The sequence below is a fragment of the Rhipicephalus sanguineus genome, chromosome 11, assembly GCF_013339695.2.
Source record: "Rhipicephalus sanguineus isolate Rsan-2018 chromosome 11, BIME_Rsan_1.4, whole genome shotgun sequence".
Taxonomy (NCBI): Eukaryota; Metazoa; Arthropoda; class Arachnida; order Ixodida; family Ixodidae; genus Rhipicephalus; species Rhipicephalus sanguineus.
This window is the reverse complement of record NC_051186.1, coordinates 9971943-9988055: the sequence shown is the minus strand read 5'-3', so window position 1 is coordinate 9988055 and position 16113 is coordinate 9971943. Positions and strand designations below refer to the sequence as shown.

General features: G+C 48.0%; 1 protein-coding gene and 1 long non-coding RNA gene across 3 annotated transcripts in view; both read right to left on the bottom strand.

The window, feature by feature from the left end:
• LOC119374029 (AB hydrolase superfamily protein YfhM-like) overlaps window positions 1–16113 on the bottom strand; it is a 175597-nt gene that overhangs the window by 93124 nt on the left and 66360 nt on the right.
• The window catches only part of LOC119375548 (uncharacterized), a 40905-nt gene that overhangs the window by 20044 nt on the left and 4748 nt on the right, over window positions 1–16113 (bottom strand). For 2 of the 3 annotated variants that reach the window (XR_007414408.1, XR_007414406.1), the window contains one exon: window positions 6904–7129. This is a non-coding gene — a long non-coding RNA (uncharacterized LOC119375548). Of the gene's footprint in view, window positions 1–6903; window positions 7130–13852; window positions 13941–16113 lie in introns of all 3 variants that reach the window. The other variant, XR_007414407.1, reaches the window with a different exon arrangement.

Genomic DNA, 16113 nt, shown 5'->3' with positions numbered 1-16113 from the left:
ACTGTACTGTATATTGTCACAGGGTTGTTACGTTGACGAAGGCAGTAGTGGGTGTGTCGAAGATGAAACTCTTTATTTGGCCAAATTTGTGGGCGGGAAACGAGTCAGTCAGAGCGTCGTCCGTCAATAATTCTGACAAGTCGTAAAGCGTGTCGGCTTTTATACATGTTCTATCGAATGTTTCAGTGTTATCGCTGGTGGCCACGTAATCTCTGACTATTCGCGTACCGCGCGCAATCTTAACAGAAAGATCTAAAACAACCGTGGCGCTTCTGGAACATCGCATCGCGGTCTGCGCGGAGCATTCCAAACAGTCTTTGCGGGTGAAGCCCGAAGACAACAACATAAGACACATGGGAATAGGGTGCCTTGATGCGCGTTTTGTTGCGCGTTTTGTGGGGGGCGCACACATCGAGGCACACTACATGGGAATATGATGAACGCCACCAAGCGCACACCGCAACCTGAATACGGCGTTTGCTAGATTGTAACGCGATCACGATTGTAACGCGAGGGGCGACTTTAGTAGCAAAAATTTGGAGAAAAAGCTCGCGTTGTATTCGAATAAATACGGAATGCAAGTACCATGATGCCGCTGAATTGGGTTTAGATTTAAAGAGAGCTCACGCTTAATTAAAAAGAGACTGACGCAGATTATTTTATCAAGCTTCTCTGGTCACACACCTTCACAGAGCGTAGTTTCTCGGCCGTAGGTATTTCATTGCGCATGAAGTAGCTGTGCACTTTGCGCCGCAATGCTGCCAACGCAAACGTGTAATAGCGCAGCAGCCGCGTCTTGCCGGTGATGCGCTTCTCAGTTTGGCCAGAGAAATTCAATTTCTTGCGCTTCGGGGAGGCAAGTGGGGCCCGCAGAGCTTCAGCCTTGATACGCTTAACTGTTCGCTCACTCACTCCGGTGAGCTCGGCGACAGTCCGGCACACTGCATTTGCAGACAAGTCACGCTGACGGCGCCTCACTCCAGCGATGACATTGCAGATAACTTGCGTGGTCTGGTTTGATAGCCACTTTCTGTCACATTTAGAGTACAGCTTCTTCGGAGAACGAAACGGCGAGTTGGCGGCCGCACACGGTTCAGGCCAACGATTCAGGGGGCATCGCGGACGCCATGTTTACTGAGACTCTGAGAGAGCAGGCGTGAGAAAAATGTGGTGCAGGCGTGAGGAAAACGTGGTGCTGTCCAAAAAATAAAGACAGAAACAAACTTGAAGTTTACAATAACATTTTTTCACGAATGGCTTCCCATACTCGTTCTCTTTTTATAATGAAGAAATCTTTATTTATTCGAGCTAGGTAACTTTTAGAATTAGAAAATAAATATCGGTACTATTCCTTGGCGCGCGCGTATGCAGGCACTTTGGCTCTGTAACTTCCACAGTGGTGCCAAGAAAAGTTGTCGCGGAGTATAGACCTTCAAACACGTCTTCGTAAGGCTTGGCAGCGCCGTAAAGCTCCGTTTGCTCGATTGAGCAGACTCGTTGGAGCAAGCCAAGCTCTTCGGCAACTGTACCGCTCAAGGTCACGGCGATGTCGTCATCCACGACGAAGAACTCTGTCAGAACCTTTCTTTCTCTCGTTGCCACTTCAAGACGAACTTGCTTAGTTGCTTTTTTCTGGAAGCCAAAGAATGTGTTTAAAACAACGTTGCAATCCAGTGGCTGCTTGTTTGTTATTTTCTGCAGCTGGCTACGTGCTATAACCGAGCAGGTTGCGCCTGTGTCTAGCTTGCAAAAAATAGGCTTTCCTTCTATCTGAACGGTAGCCGTCCAGCGGTCGTCTTTTCCACGGTCATGCGATAGCGTTTCTAACCAGAAATCGCCTTCTTGCGCTTCGACAGATGCTACTGCTTGCTCTTTCGAATGGAATCTTTTTTGCATCTTCTTGCAGGCTAACGCAAAGTGATTCCTTCCCCGGCATTTCCTGCATGTGCGTCCTTTTGCTGGGCACACACGGTCGGTCTGATGAACCTTTGCGCACTTTGTACAACGCCGACCTTTCGCTTCAGATAGCGCGTTCATCTCGGCTGCGTAATCGCTTTTCGGGCGCGCCTGTATTTCCTCACATTGTTCTTTGCCTTGTTCACGTGAGCGACACATTTCTACGGTCTTCGTGAAAGAAGCATTTTCGGAGATTAGCTTTTCCTGAAGCTTTTTATCTCTAATTCCAAGAATAATACGGCTTCTCAGCATACGCTCTTCAAGCTGCCCAAATTCGCAACTTTTTGCTAGCACTCGTAGGTCTGTCAACCAGTCGTTGAAACTTTCGCCGCCCTTTTGGTCGCGCTTTCCAAAGCGGAACTCATGGTAGGCTAAGTTTAGAGCTGGTTTGTAGAATGCCTCAAACTTCACTTTCAGTACTTCTACGTCCGACTTCTCCTCGTCAGTTGCAAAATCAAAAGTGCTATACGTCTTGCGCGCGTCCTCTCCAATAATCATGAGAAAGGTGGCTGCCTGTACCTCTTTCGGTTGCTGGTTCAGGTATGTTGCCGTTGCGAAGAGCTCGAACTCCTGCCGCCATGTCTTCCAGCTTTGCCATACGTCTCCTGTGATGTCCAGGGCTTTCGGCGGTGGCAATAGCGTGGTGACTGGACCGCTGGCCTGCTGGCGCTGTTCCCCGTTCGGCATGCTTGTAGCTGGTTGGGACCTTCGAGCCTCCCCTGTTGGCTTGCTACCCGTCCGCTGTTCGTTCGCCGGCTGCGTACATCGGCTGCAGTCCGGCCACTTCTGACACCATGTGGCTTGCACGGGGTCGAGTGCGTCAAAGGAATGTTTATTGAACGAAAACGCGCTCTTATATATACATCCTATCACAGGGGGCGTTGCCGCCAACCGAGCGCGCGTGTGCATGACTGCATTACGTCACAGCATGCACGCGATTTTCGAGCGACGGCGACGAGCGACATGATTGGCTGTCGCAGAGGGCCATCCATCGCCGTCGCTTGTCGCGTCGCAGGTTTCTGGAAAACCAGAAAAAATCGCTTGTCGCCCGGAAGTGAGCATGACGATATCCGGCAGCATGGCAGCATCTCTGACCCTCGCTTCGGTTGCAATTTGCTCTTGATGCTTCTAATCGGCGCGTGCTTCAAGGAATGCAAGGTATAGACTACCTTCTTTACAGCCCCATCTCACGCGGAGATCGAGGCAGCGGCCGTATTTTGTCGTTAATTTTGATCGACGGTTCGTTTTGATGTTTCGGTGGTAGCTTGCTGCATTGCTGGCATCTTGCTGCAATGTGAACGTCGTCGTGTGAGGTGGCCCTTCTTGCGCGGCAGCGATGTGAGGCGCTGCTGCTTTTCTTAAAGGCCAACTCCGGCGATTTTTCGAGGTCCATGGATCTCAATAAAATTCGCTGGGTACGTTCCTTTTCACGTTCCCGTTATATATGCCAAATTACAAGCTGGAGATATACGCAGATTCATTGCAAATGAATTTTATTGATTGCCCCGACTCTCCCCACCTCGCTTCCCAAAATTATTGGCAACATTGGGTGCGTGACGTCTTTTTTGTTAAGCGGAAGTGACGGAACCGAGGGGCCCCTAGAGCGTCTGCTATCCGCAAGGCAACAATCGCGAGTGTTTGGCGAGCGCTTCGTTGGCTGGGCGTGTGAATTTCAGTTCCTTGTGGTAATGCGTGCGATGGGTGGCAAGTGGTGTCGCGTTGTGGGCTGCACACAATTCCCCGTTGGCAGTCACGAAACACTCGTACCTAATGATTACCCTGCGTCTCTATATTAGAGTGTTTTAGCTAGCAATGCCGGTTTACCGCACGGAAAGTACGGTAATACCGTACCGGCTAAAGAATGCACATGCGTGAACACCACGGAAACACTTCCCGTAGCATATACAGGGTGCACCGTGACTGGTCCTATATCGGTATACGGTGAGCTTCGCATCGTGCGAAACAACGTAACCTAATGGTGCGAAAGGTGGCTCATACTTGGCTTATGTTAAGTTCCTTCGGCCGTACCAACGCGACGTTGAACGCCGCTATTGCCAAACTTATGCACTCTTCCCATAGCAATATTAAGAAGCTTTAGTTAGTCCGCGAACTTCTCAGCGATAGCATTTTACCCGATCACGGCCCCACAAACTTGAGCTCCCTGGACAGGTGGTGCCATCTGGCGGTGGAATGTGCAACCAGGCAAGCAAAGAGCTAAACAGGTGTGTTCCACTTCATCAAAGAGGAATGGCCATTACAGTTGGCCTCCAAATGCGTCGGAATCGCAGCTGTCATCTTCCGACAGCTCAGCTTGTGCACGTGACACGGTCAGTCACACACAAGATTTCCGACGGAGTCACCTTTCAAATGAGCGTCTGCTCTTCGCCGCTTTCGCAGCTTTCATACTACGCGCTGGCGGGACCGGCATGCCTTGCATGATTTCCGGTTTTGTAACCACTTATACGTCACGCGAAGACAGTATGCTCGGTTGGGTTTCGGTTTCGGTGTTGCGCTTTTTTGCTTATTTAAAATTATTCTCCAATTTTCCGAGTGTTTCTGCTATCGGACCCGTGACAGGAGCGTCTCAGGAATATAAAAGCACCATTACTTTGACATGGCCAAAAAATCGCCGGAGTTGGCCTTTAAACGTTGCACGACAGCAAGAGGAAACGTTGTAGATATGCGCCTCGTGGACTAACCCAAACATAACGTAGTTTGCAAAGAGCGACGTATTAGGATAGGTAGCGTACGCTTTCGGGCGCCCCCTCGAGATCACAGCAGATACTACTGTCGCGGTTAAACATGATTGCGAAAAAAGAGAGTGACGAAACGCTTTTATGCCTTCCTTATCTCACACAAGACAATATTAAATTTGGTATGTTGTCGTTCATGTACTTTGTAATTTTTTATTCGCAATTTACCTGCGTAGACGCAATAGTTTTTAATCTAGCAACTGTGACACTTTGTCGCGAACATGTGGGTGCTCCCGTCGCGACGCGACAGCGCGACGGAGCCCGTTTGTCGCTGTCGCTCGTCGGCGTCGCTCAAAAGTCGCGTGCATGCGGTTGGGCCTTAGCTCACGAGGAGCGATCGAGTTCCACTTCACGTCCCCTCGTGCGTTAATGGTCTTTCACGCTCGTAAGTCACTTTGATTGTATTTAATGTACAATATCCTTGAGCGAGATCAAAATAAAAGCAAAGTTTTTCTTGTGCATTGCATGTAGCGCAATTATTGTGGATAGTATGGAGCGCCGCATGCCGACAACACGCTCGAGCTCGACCAGCGAAGCGAAGTAGTTAGAGCGATGAAGCGTGCAGTCGCGGCCACGCCTCTCGGCTAACTTTCCTGTACTTCACCGGTACCTTCCGAACGGCATTGTTGTTAGAACAATTTTTCGAATCATTCGACGTTGCGAAAAGCATACGTGTGCATTCTTTTCGATGTTTCGATCGTGCTGATAGGACCTGCAAAATGCGAGTGAAGTGAATTGCACACGGCTAGAGTCTGAGCATGGCTGTGCAACAAGCGTATACTGAACGGGATGTTAAATGCTTATGTTCCGTTGAAGTAACTCCGTGTTGTTCCCGACTGCGCAAGTGATGGCAACGGTCTAATATGTTTGCAAACGATTTTCTCGTTAAACATGCAGTCCCGTGCAGCAGCGATGGCGTTACTCGCTGGAGGCCTACTATATACTGCGGCAAATCCGTCAGGCAGGCTCGGTACGTACTACCTCGGAGTGCCGTTTAGTTCATACGTCACTTCTAGTTTATGCAACTTTCCGTAGCACGCGCAAGATTTCGCAAAGCAAAACCAAGATGTGCACTGCCTGACGGGACCGCTGCACCTGACTGCACACGCTTACAGCATGTATCAACAGAAACCTTACACATGTTAATACATACGCGACGCAGTTTTATACAAAGTGAACAAGCTGCATAGTTTTACAATCATACAGAAAGCGTCATAAAAATAGAATATAGGCACCGTTCAGTCGAGTTTGCCAGTCTGACTGCAGCGCCAGAATACATAGCCTAGCGGATAAAAAAAGCAACCTTGAGACGGCCTCAATGAAATTGGAACGCGACGCGCGCGTTTCGCGCCCTGCATCTGTCGGCGGATTGTGGCCGGGATCCGTGGCCGGGATACATGGGGGACGCGAGCACGCGTCTATTTTCTGCGTGCCCCTAACGGTGAATGTCGAAGACTTTGAGACGGGGCAGTGTGAGCAACGCAGCTCCATCTGGTCAGTGTGCGGTGCCTATACACAACCTATTAATCTTTAGGACAGGGAGGGAGGTAAGAAGGGAGGGAGGGCCCCTAAACCACCCAGAGGTCGAAATTTAGTTGTAGCGTCGCAGTTGTGCACGAGACTACAGCGAACGCTGGCGGAGTTGCCCGCGCTTTCTCGTTTCGCTCTTTCCTTCGCTAGGCTGCGTTCGTCGGCTCGTCTATCCGCCGCTTTGAGTGCCCTTCCTCAGCGTCCGAGATGGAAACGCAAGAAGCGCGCGCATCTGCTAGCAGAAAACAGGCTCTTGTTTGCCCACTGACAGCTTCTCTTGCTCGCGACGTCACCTAATCATACAGGTGACGTCACGGCGGCTGTTGTCGACAGAGCAAAGGCACGGAGAGGAGCAGGCGAGCGTCTGTTGGTGGTTTAGGGGCCCTTTAACATTACTTTGAAACTCCTATTACTATAGCTCTTATGCTTGTTTGCCGGTGTTTTTATAATCCTGTCTCACGCACCACCACGCTAGTGGCATTTTTGAGCTAGTAATCATGATAATAACGGTAAATCAATATCCTAAACACACTTGTATTAACATACCGTGCACATTACTATCAAAGATGATGAGCGACACCATGCGCATTCCAAGGAAGTTCAGTGGGGATTCTTTGATAGCGCAGCCAGATATTACCAAATGTTTTTTTTTCTTTTTACATACCGTTAGTTCTGCGTACTCGTGTTGTCCGAAGGAGTCACTGTAGAAGTCATTCGGTACTGTCCGATTGAGAGGCTTCAAAACATGTTCACCGTGAATTGCAATCTGCAGTTTGACGTAGGCTTGCATCCACAACCACATACTCGTGCCAAGAGTGAGAAATAGTGCTTTGCCGATAATCGGATTCATCATCCTTGTGAAAGTGCGTCGACGATCCCGTAAAGCAAGCCTGTTGAAAAAAAAAGTCAAAATTTTGCCTCAAGGGCGAATCAGTGAATGCGATAGGAAGAAAACGGAATGTCACAGGAAGAACGGCAAGCAGCTAGAAACTTGTTGCGCGCTGCTCAAGCAAAAAGGGCGCAGGAAAAGAACACACAAGGCGAGTGCGAACTAACCACTGTCACAGCTCGACACTGGCGGCGCGCTGCTCAAACACAAAGAAGGACGCACGAAAAGAACGCCCAGGTAACACAGGACGAGCGCCAACTGTCACAGCTGTTACTTCAACTAGCCCCTATTTTGGCTCTACCAGCTAGCAGCTCACTCTTTTCGCAAACGCAGCCAATGCAGCGAACAAAGTGACCTTCGTGCGGTCTATAGCTTCAACGCAAACTTTTCGGCGAAAGCACAAGACGTACAAAACTCCCCTTCAAGAGATAAGCGCGTGGGTGCGGTTGACCAAGCCCTGTATGTCAAAGCACAAGTCAGGGGCGCACATCCCAACTCCGGCGAAACACTAGACAGTTTTAGAATTGGGTACCCAAGAAATGTGGGAGCCGCCAGGACGCATGCGCAGAATGCGAACCACTATCGGACTCTTGCGCTCGCGTTGTCCCAAGACCCTGTAGCGCTCTCCTTTGGGGGGCGAACAAAAGCGGAAAGCGCGCGACCTCAAGAGAAGAAAGTAAAGATGGCGCTTGGTTGTGGCACGTGAAGCCACAGCTCTCGTTCCCTGCTGGCGTTGATTCTGCTCACTAAAATAAAACTTCATTTGGGTCTAGTTGGTACATATTCTTGAGGCTAAAATTACAGCGCAAACGCACTTCTTTGTCCTTCTTACTTCTTTGTCACTGCACCCATCTGAATATGATTTCACGTCTTCGCGTATCTAATACACTATCACCCTTGTTACACGTTTTGGTTTAGAGCTACTGTTGTGTGCGCATGTGCGATTGTCTTGGGCTTATGTATTCAATGGCATATGAAAGAATAAAGTAGTTGTTATACAGCGCTTGTGCAGTACGTCAACTCCGCTTCGGTGGTATAGTGATTACGGTGCTCGGCTGCTGACCCGAAGGTAGCTGGTTCGATCCCGGTGGCGGCGCTCGTATTTCGATGGAGGCGCAATGCTGGAGGCCCGTGTATTTAGATTTAAATACACGTTAAAGAACACCAGATGGTCGAAAATTCCCGAGCCCTCCACTACAGCTTCTCTCATAATCATATCGTGGTTTTCGGACGTAAAACCCCAGATATTATTCAGGTCTGACCTCACGTACGCGTTGCAACACGTGAGCGCGTGGCTTGTAGACTCGGCGCGCGGCTACACGAAGCTGCGCGCCTTCTCTCTCCATAGGGAGAGGGCGAGTCTAAACGCCACGCGCTGACGTGCTGCAACGCGTACGTGTGGTCAGACCTTTATGTGTCCTACGTTTTTCTTCGCGGGTGTCTTGTGCGTTCGCGCTTTAATTTTAGCATCAGCACTCTGGTCACGGTGTAATATGTATACTTTGATTCTTGTTCAGCCGTCTCGTTTCTTTCCTCCTGTGGCATAAGCCTACAGGAGCCAAGGCGCTCCCACTAGCTCGCGCCACTACCGATCTTCTTTTTCCCTGGCCGACTGGCCACGAGTGCCGCGGCGCTACAACCCGAAAATGTAAAACTAGTGTGGGTCGCCAGCAATACGACGCAAACGCAGCACGGGCAACGATGCAGCGTAGCCCGCGTCTCGCACAGTATCAATTTCGCCGTGTGGCGTCCCGTGCGTTTCATCCAACGCCGCGTGCATTTGTATTCTGCCTTTAGTGTCCTGTAGAACCAATGACGCATGGCGTAATTGTCTTAGGGAGTGCGCGGCGGAGCGAAGGGGCGGAGGTTCGGATCACCGGTTGCGCGCTTCGGAAATTCTTTTTTTCTGAATTATTTTTATTTGTGCCCTCTATGTATAGATACATATATACCAGACATGACGGCGAAGACAAAAATTCGCCGAGAGTGTTCATATAATTGCTATCGCAATAAAACAAAACGATTGTCATGGTCCAGCAAAAGTTTGCTCTGTCTCAAGAAGCCGAAATATTTGACAAGTTAAGGTGCAACGTGAAATGCCTAATGGAGAGAGAAATATGCCTATTTATGAATTTTCCATGCTGGTTGCAGAGCACTCATAAATGCTTGGTAAAGATATTGGGAGCAGTAGTGTAGCCAAAAATTTGTTTTGGGGGAGGTGGGGGGAGGGTTCAACCATGCTTTCAACATGTTCGTGCGTGCGTTTGTATGTGAGCCTGTATATATGCACACGCCACTTTGAACCATTTGATACATTAACATAATCAGGCGTTAGCAACGTTAACAAAATAACACAATAAGGCAACACAACTTGCCTACAGGATATGTAGAAGAGGCTCTTCCATCTTTTGCAGGGATTGTACGAGGCTAATAACGAAAGGCTGTAGCTTGTGACACTGCTGCCCTGTCAGGGTAATTATTTACAAGTACCAGAATTTTCACTATCATGTGCTGCATGACAAACGCAGTGCACTATAGCACACGGAAGAGGCAATCTAAGTTGTTGCGACAGACGAGGTGGCAGGAAAATTTAGCCATGTGCAGCATAGCTTCAATTGTCTTTCGATGGATGATGAGATGTAAATAAAATTTCGTGTTCCAAACGCAGACCTAGAGAAATGTGTCAGACTCGTTGGCTCACAAAACTTGTAGACGTGGATACGCATATTTTTAAGTACGGCAAATACAGCTTGTAAGCCGCAGAGAGTGAACGCAAATCAGCAACTTCCTGCTTGGCTATCAAGCTCCTCCTGATAGCGGAATGACCATCCTATTCGTACTCAAACATGCCTCATTACTATAAAGCTGTGAGCCCGTATGTACAAAACCATCGTACGCTAAAAAATGTTCGGAAGGGGATATTTCAGCCAATCACGATGCGGAACACATGATTAGTGAAGGCGGCCGACAAATGGGAAAGCGCCCTTACTAAATAAAGGCGCTGGGAATTAGGCCCCTGGTTCTGCCTACGACTTTCCAATTCAAGTCAGTTTCTCACCAAATGCGGTCATAAACCGAATTTCCCGCCTATTCGCGTGTCCTGTGCTGCTCATAGACCACAAGTTCTTCACCACTACGTAACTATCTGCCGAACTTGTTTCCATTTGCGCCTTAATCATATTACTGTCACAGATAGTGTATCAACACTGCCTTGCGGCCTCTTCGCGTTACCCTTTATTGATTTCCGTGTCGTCACTAATTTGCAGTTCCTAGATTCTGTAATTAAATCATTTCCTTCTAATCAAACGCATGGCTTGAGATAAGTTTATTGGATAATTCAAGTATAACTACGCTACAAGTGCAAGGTGCCTAAGTTTAGAACACCCTTGAACATAGTCTAATTCAATGGAGAAGACTGCATACGTTTATGGAAAATTATGTCAACCGCTCATACAGAATGCCTAAGATTTACCCAGTGGTGGCGGTAACGCGTTACAAGTAACGGCGTTACCGGTAACGCGTTACTTTTTTCGGTAACTTAGTAACGTACTCGTTACAATTTAGAAACTGTAACGGGTAACGTACTTACGTTAACATTTTTCGGTAGCGTGTGGTGTCACGTTACTCGTTACTTTTTCATCCTGGGGGTGCAGTCTTCTCAGAGCTCGCCCCGACAAATTCTTTTGTCGCAGCGTCGGACTGCTGTCGGCCTGCCAGGCATTGACCAAGAAAGCGCGGCGGAATCGCTTTTCTTTTTTGTGGAAATTGTTGGGACCAATTTCTTAAGACGCGCCGACTCCTTGTGTGGAGGTTTTCGCCATCGCCAGACAAAGCTTGATGAAAGCCGCATAATTCGCCATGAGAAACTGTACGGACATGCTTCTCGTGGAAGTGGATGTAGCAGGTGGATTGCTGGCACCTGCGCCTTTTCGTGCCCAAATGACAGGCCGGCCGAAGAGAAAGCGCAGGGGCTGGTTTACTCCATACCACGTGCTGGTCGTGAAATTTTGTACGTGGGGGAAACAAAGAACTCCCCCGAAAGGCTGCGACAACATAAAAACGATGCCCGCAAGTTCGCGTGACAAAGGAATACACTCGCTGAGCATAGCATGGTTAACGACCACCGCATCGAATTCGACAACTCCCACGTCGTCGACTTAAGCGGCTTTCTGTGGAATTCTGGCCGATCCAGGCGACAGCCGGTAACGTCAACCGGTCAGGTGCGCTGCCGATCAAGAGTCTGCCTTATTGTGGAGAATTGGCGTGACCCCCGGCTGGAAGAAAACCCTGAAAAAGAGTGCGAGCGGGACGCGAAACGTAGAACGTTTTCTCGTAACGCAAAAAAAATCTTTTTTTTTTTACTCACTACCTTAATACCGCTGTCACACGAACAGCCTTAACCGCGGTTAAGCTAACTACGGTTACGGCTAACCACGGTTACAGGTAGCTACACGGCAGACATTACCGCAGTTAGTGTATTAATCGTGGTTATTGCAAACGGGTTATTCCACGAGAGATCGACACGGATCCGAAAACAAACATTTTAAGTTTAATTGAGTATCTTATATTTTATGCATATCCCATGCCAGTAGCCCGAAAAGGAACTTAATTTCCTTATTAACTGCATAATTTACGAGGGAAAAATGTCAAACACATTCAATCCGGAGGGACCAATTTCATTACCTGTCGTTCTCGAAAGTTCACGACGTTGTAACCAGAAATATTATCGTTACAAAGAAGATATTTTGTGTATGAAATGTATGCGCAACAAAGAGTAAAGTAACATTGTTTGAAACTTGTAGAGCTAAGGAACTGTTTTTGAAAAAATGTCTAAATATGCGACGTTTTATAGTAGCTACAAAGTTGATAAGGTCTATCAACTTTGTTTTAAAAAATAAATTTTGCTTTTCCTATCTGCAACTGCAGCGAAGTTTCTGATTATTGAACTCCTGAGCGAGTGAGGCTGATCTTGAACACCCTCACATAAACGCTCGCAATTTTTGCGGTAAATATACAGGTTAAAGTGAACAAAAAATGTTTATGCACAGATATTTTTTACGGAACTAGCCCGTTTAAGCATTTCTTTATTACTACAAAATTCGCGCATTTATTTTGCTAGCAGAAGCACACCATCTGAATTATTGTAAATTTATTGAGATTTCATTGATGCTTTCTTTGCGAATAGCGTTGATGATTGACTCTCATATTCTGTATAATGTCACGTTCAGAAAAACGGCTTCACCATGTGTCAGAGTCAGAAGCCATCACACGTAACTCTAAAGGAGACTTTAAGCCCCTATACCATTGTTGAGGTCCGGTACATTTGTGCAGGTAATACTCATTAGATCAGAATTTTGGGTATATTCGTTGTTTGGGTTAGAAGTTTTATGTGAAACAAATTTCAGATTTAAATTATTGCTATTGTGTGGGTTCGTGCAGCAAAGACACATCGATTATAATTTATGATTGCGGAGTAACGGCAGAGGTAACGTCCGTTACTTTTTTTCGGTAACGGTAACGGTAACGCGTTACATTTTTTGTAGGTAACGTAGGGCGGTAACGCGTTCCTTTTTTTATAATGTAACGGGTAACGTATTTAGTTACTTTTTTTCAGTAACGCCTACAACACTGGATTTACCACGCGCGCACCAAAGCTGTGTTCTTCGCTCTAAAAATTTGGCTAATGTCAAAAAAATCTGACGTAGAAAGCACTGGGAAAATAGCAGCTGCCATGAAAGGGTTTTTTCTTGGAGAGCAACAGAGCGAGGCATCAGGAAGTGTCCAGGGTAGAAAAGTCTTCGTTATTAGATAACATAAAGCGAATAAGCATTAATATTATGGAGCAGAGGTAAAGACCGATCGTACTTTCTTTATATGAAGTACTACGCTAAGCTTTCCTTACAAGTGGTTGCACGAAGAAGTACTAGCCTGTTTCGTGTCGTTATGATTGCTCATATTGTGCGTCTCCCATGACGTACTCTTCCAATATCTAGTACGCAACTGTCAATGGCTAAATGCGTGTTCATTCAGCCTTAGTTTAGCCCTAGCATTTGTTCTTGCTCATGTTCGCACTACGCTTCATCCTATTATGGTGAAGTCATCCTTAGCGTTAGTCTATGATGCACAGTGCCATTGCGCAAACGGCGAGCTCTTGGGAGACTTAATATAAGCGTAACTGAATGAGTCCTATTGTGTGCTCTTGGTTGCTTCTTGCAAGCAACTAGCAGTGAGAAGTCGTGCCTCGGTTGCTGCCTGGTTGCCCTCATCACTGGTACTTTGGAGCTTACCTGCTGAATAGCTATCACGGCAGTGGGCTCTATCCAGGATCAAAGAAGCAGCACCGGTGACTGCGCCAGATGCAATCATATCGTTCTGACGTGATACGCTATGTCTCTTGGGCAGCGCCCAAAGATATGTCGAAAAAATAAACATCTTCGCTATTGACTGTGGTGGTGTAGACTGCGACTAGCGCCTTTAGTAAGGGGAACAAAACCGCGGGCTACTTCAGTTCCACATTTATTGTTAAGATCCGTGTTTATGAAGCAACATGCTATTAACGCAGATTCCCGTAGAGCAATATTCTTCGGAAATAGTTTTGTATAAGTGGCGGGAAGTTCTGTAGATCTTCCCGTTTACTTGGATACCCTTACAGCATTGCCTGTGAGGTTCGTTTTTACATTTAGGAAGAATGAAAAGCTACTTATGAGAGTTAATAGTTACTTACGCAGCGTTTATCAGCCGCTTTACGTAGGCTGACGGGGTTGTAGCAGACGCTCCCATCATGTGGAGTTTGGCAGTTGGATTAACCGATACTGAAACGATATCGCGCAGTATTTCACTTTGTTACATTGTGTGAAAGTCTTTTTGCGTAACTATCATAAGTATTAGGGGCGTAGCTCCTCTTAGTCTAACCTTATCACGTCTCCGTTGTCCGGCGTATCTCCCGGCAGCCGGCAGTAAACGGCAGTATCTGTCCGGTGGTGGTGGTGGTGTGCGGCGTGACCACCCTTACTGCGCATACCCTCTCCACACACCTCCTCTCCACTCCCTCTCACCATTCCCTATGTCATCTACCCCTCTCCACTCACCCTCCCCCCTTCCCCTCTCCCCTTCTCCTCTCCCTCTCCGCTTCCCATCTCCCATTCCCCTCCAGTCTTAAAAACGGAGGGGGCGTGCACACATGAAGGCTCCCTAAAGACAATGCGCTGCGACAGTACGTGATATGTATCGCCCTCTCCTCTCCTACGGTCCCCCCCTGCCCATCTTGCCTCGCGGCGTAGCGGCGCCGACGGAGGCAGCGTCGCGGCAGCGTCTTGATTGAAAAAAACGACCGCTCGCGCTGCACAACCGTTCACTGACCGCCCCGTATATATAGGCACTGGATTTTGACCTCCAAGGTAGTGCGTGTGTGCGATTTCTCCTGTGCGTGATTAAACAATGAAAATTCACAGCGTACATGTAAAATTAAAGTGAGCTGCAAGTCGTCATAACTCCCATCGAACCTTTAGTATAAACGCGCCCGATCTCACGTCGGTGATGGTGTACTGGGCAGAATTCACGGAAGATTCACAGAATTCACGGAACCTCCGCAGCTTCGCCCACTCATCATCATTCACTCCGTGGATATGCTGTGATTTTTTTTTTAAGATTGTTCTTTCAAATGGCCTCAACTAAATCGCCGCTGATGTACAGTCCGCAAGGATTGAAACGTGACATCAATTTTGTTTAGTATGAAAAGTGCTATGAGCAATTGCTCAAAGCAACCGCGACATATCGCTACAAATCTGGCTTCTAAAGGCAATGTTGGCTCTGATACATGTTCTAGATTCAAAATTACGCCGATATGACTCAAACTGAAGACGCTGGAAACGAAAGAATGTACTTAGCCACGCATGTTTGCCTTTAAATCCATGAACGCTGCGTCGTCGCATGCCACGGCACCGCGTCGCCTTACGCTGTCCTTTTATTTGATCACAAGGCAAGGCGATCGGTGACACAAATGAAAACGCAAGGACACACAAATAGATACGATGAAGTGCAACAAAGTGTCTGCTGTGGAAAAAGTTACAGCATATCCACACGTGAATGATGAAGAACTTGGGCGAAGCTCCTGAAGCAATCATGGTTACACCGTGAAATGTTCAGTGCTTTCGCCCAGCAGTAATCAAAGCGATACGCCGCTTTGATTACTGCTGCGATCGCTTGGCGGCAGCCTCTCTAGCTCGCACCTCGGGATCTTGCCGGCGAGCACGAGACGCAGCGGCCTTCCGCACCCGGCGCTCCTCGTCGTCCATGGTCCGCCAAGCAGCACGATCCTGCAAGCGCACTCCTCCACGTACGGCGACGATCAAGGAGAATGAGAGATAACGGGCGCAGCAGCCAATCTGAGAGCAGCGGCACCTATAACGCCATCTAGCGTGCATTCACCCAACCGCCATATTGCACACATCTCTATGAGACAGCGCCATCTAGTATATCGTCACCCAACTGCAGTTTGCATGCATCTCTATGGGACAGCGCCATCTATTGAATGATACGGGAGACGCGACGGCGGGGGAACGCCGGATGGAGCGACGACCGACCAGGTGATGCTATAAGGAGCTTCGCCCCTAAAAGTCTATGTTCTTATTTAGCTTCCAGCCATATATTCACACTTTGCCCATAAACACAGTGACAGAAGGTTGACTAATATTCATATCGTACCATTTCTTTATTGCTACTCGAGTGCACGTGGATATTATGGAATCCGGCTGCGTCGTCGTCTTTATGACATTTGAAGACGCGGTCCACCGATAAGCGCTGATAACGTGCTTGAGGAGAAAAAATCAGCAGTTGTCCCGTGTACGAATACAACCGGTGAGCTAAGCCCCTTAGAAATGGGACGCAAACGACTATGCGCCTTATCTCGCTGCTGGCTTTGATGAAGGCGGTAGGGTGGGGAGTGGGTGGGGAGAGCGTTTACTGCGCCCGGTGGCGGGAACGACT